The sequence below is a fragment of the Glycine max genome, chromosome 9 (genome assembly GCF_000004515.6).
Source record: "Glycine max cultivar Williams 82 chromosome 9, Glycine_max_v4.0, whole genome shotgun sequence".
NCBI lineage: Eukaryota > Viridiplantae > Streptophyta > Magnoliopsida > Fabales > Fabaceae > Glycine > Glycine max.
Genome location: NC_038245.2, coordinates 39791985 through 39795079, shown reverse-complemented (window position 1 = coordinate 39795079; position 3095 = coordinate 39791985). Strand labels below are relative to the sequence as shown.

The window sequence follows — 3095 nt, the reverse complement described above, 5'->3', positions numbered from 1 at the left end:
CTATAGTTTAATTTTTATTTTTTTAATTCTTATAGTTTAAAAGTGAATTTTTTAGTCTCTATAATTTATATTTTAATTATCTTTTAGTTTAAAAGTATTTTTTTTAGTCTTTATAATTTGTATTTTAATTCTCTTTTAATCCCTATAGTTTGAAAGTGTAATTTTTAATTTTTATCATTTGTATTTTAATTACCTTTTAGTCTTTACTACAAAAAAATATAAAAAAATAATTAACTACAAATTAATTATAAATTATCAATTATTTTTTTATAAAAAATTATCTTACGATAAATTAGTTATGAATTACTTGTTAATATTTTTGTAGTTAATTGTAATTGATAATATTACTCATATTAATGATAAGGACTAAAATGGAATTAAAATATAAAATATAGGGACTAAAAAGACTACTTTCAAACTATAAAAATTGAAAGAAAATTGAAATACAAATTATAATTACAAGAACTAGAAAAATCACTTTCGACTAAAAAAGAATTAAAATGTAAATTATAAGAACTAAAAAAATCATTTTTTGAACCCAAAAGATAAAAATCTTAAAATTATAAGGATCAAATCAGTAATTTAACTTTTTTTAATTAAGTGATACATAGTTCAAATTTTAATTGATACATATATGAAATAAATCAAAAGATTTCCCACAAAAATCTGTTGCTGCTTGCTTTCATCAATAACATTGAGCAGGAAAAAAAAAATGGATCTACTTATTGTTACTCTATTAACATATTTTTTACTATATGACTAAAATTAATGTTTGGCACTCCACTTATAGCTTCCCTTGATCAATTTCATATTTATTCATCAAGTTTGGTTCCAGAGTCTCAACACCTTAAGTCAACCTTAACCGCGTTGAACATTTTTCTTCCAATGGCTTTGCTATCAAGTTCCTCTTCCTTCAACAACTATGATGTGTTCATCAATTTCAGAGGCTCAGACACACGCCATGGATTTACTGGTCATCTCCACAAAGCTCTTCATGACAGTGGAATCCACGCTTTCATTGATGATCATGACCTTATGAGAGGAGAAGAAATAACACCAGCACTTAAGGAGGCAATTGAAAAGTCAAATGTTGCCATTACTATGCTCTCAGAAGACTATGCTTCTTCCTCATTTTGTTTATATGAGCTTGATTACATCCTTGAGTGCCGCCGTAAGAGAAAAGATCTGTTGGTTTTGCCTGTCTTTTACAAGGTGAGTCCTTCTCACGTGGAACACCAGACAGGATGCTATGGAGAAGCATTGGCTAAGCTTAATGAAAAGTTTCAGCCTAAAATGGATGATTGCTGCATTAAGTAGCAAACTTGTCTGGCTTAGAATTCAAACATGGGTATCCCTCCTTAGTCCTTACCAATCTTTCACTTCATAGTTTTTGTTGGATTAAGTTTCACTTGTCTAATGATTTGACATTCAAATTTAACCTTGGCAACATACTTGTTAACTGTCAAGACATGGATACAAGGCAATTAATTAGTTTAAGTTCACCAAAACTTTCTTGTTTGAAACAGAACTGGATATGAACACAAGTTTATTGGGGAGATTGTTGAGCGAGTCTTCAGTGAGATTAATCATAAAGCAAGAATACATGTTGCGGATTGCCCAGTTCGACTAGGGTCACAAGTGTTAAAAATAAGGAAGCTTTTGGATGTTGGATGTGATGATGTTGCCCACATGATTGGGATCCATGGAATGGGTGGGGTAGGAAAATCAACACTTGCCCGACAAGTTTATAATTTGATTACTGGAAAGTTTGAAGGTTCATGTTTTCTTCAAAATGTAAGAGAAGAATCAAGCAAACATGGGTTAAAACAACTACAAAGCATACTTCTTTCACAAATACTTGGAAAGAAGGAAATCAACTTAGCAAGTGAGAAACAAGGGACTTCAATGATACAAAATAGGCTCAAGCAAAAGAAGGTTCTCTTAATTCTAAATGATGTTGACGAGCACAAGCAATTACAGGCAATTGTTGGAAGACCTGATTGGTTTGGTCCCGGCAGCTGAGTCATCATCACCACTCGAGACAAACAACTACTAGCATCTCATGACGTCAAAAGAACATACCAGGTAAAGGAATTGATTAAGATTGATGCTCTTCGGTTGTTACATGGAAAGCTTTTAAAAAGAATCAAGTTGATCCAAGTTACAAGGAGGTCTCGAATCATATAGTAAGTTATGCTTCTGGCCTTCCATTGGCTTTGGAAGTAATTGGTTCCAACTTGTTTGGAAAAAATATAAAATAATGGGGATCTGCTATCAAAAAATATAAAAGAATTCCTAATAATCAAATCCTAAAGATATTTAAAGTAAATTTTGATACTTTGGAGGAAGAGGAGAAAAGTGTTTTTCTTGACATTGCTTGTTGTTTGAAAGGGTATAAATGGACAGAGATTGAAATATACTCCGTGCTCTTTATGGTCACGGCATGAACTATCATATGAGGGTTTTGGTTGAAGAATCTCTCAAAGATTAATGATGAAGACGATAGAGTTACATTGCATGACTTGATTGAGGACATGGGTAAAGAAATTGACAGGCAGAAATCACCAAAAGAGTCCGGGGAAGCGCAGGAGAATATGGTCACCAAAAGATATAATTCAAGTTCTAAAAGACAATTCAGTGAGTCAGGCTCGTGAATGGTTTGGTTTCTTATCTTGATCCATGCTGCATTTTTTTTCTATCTTTTGTTCACATCATAGTTGTTGTTTCTTTTATTTCTTTCTTTACTATTTGTAAATTTCTCTAAATAGTTGGATTGCTGTTTTACATGTACTCGTATTGTGCTTGATTGATGCCTTTTGCATTAACAGGGAACTAGTGAAATTTGAAATGATATGTGTGGATTTTCCAATGTCTGGCAACGAAGAAAGAATGGAGTTGGATGAAAACACCTTGGAGATGAAAAACCTTAAAATACTTAATATTAAAAATGGTAATTTTTCCCAACGTCCCAATTTCCCAGAAAGTGTGAAAGTACTAGAATGGCAGAGGAGGGTATCCTGATTTTCATCCGATAGTTCCATCATGACATTGTAGTCTGGTGGCTTATAAGGCAAGTTTAAAGAATACATTTTGCT

The 3095-nt window shown here is 32.1% G+C and overlaps 1 pseudogene; it reads left to right on the top strand.

The window, feature by feature from the left end:
- Positions 1-885: 885 nt before the first annotated feature.
- LOC100801631 (disease resistance protein RUN1-like) lies at positions 886-2261 on the top strand (annotated as a pseudogene).
- The last annotated feature ends 834 nt before the right edge of the window (positions 2262-3095 follow it).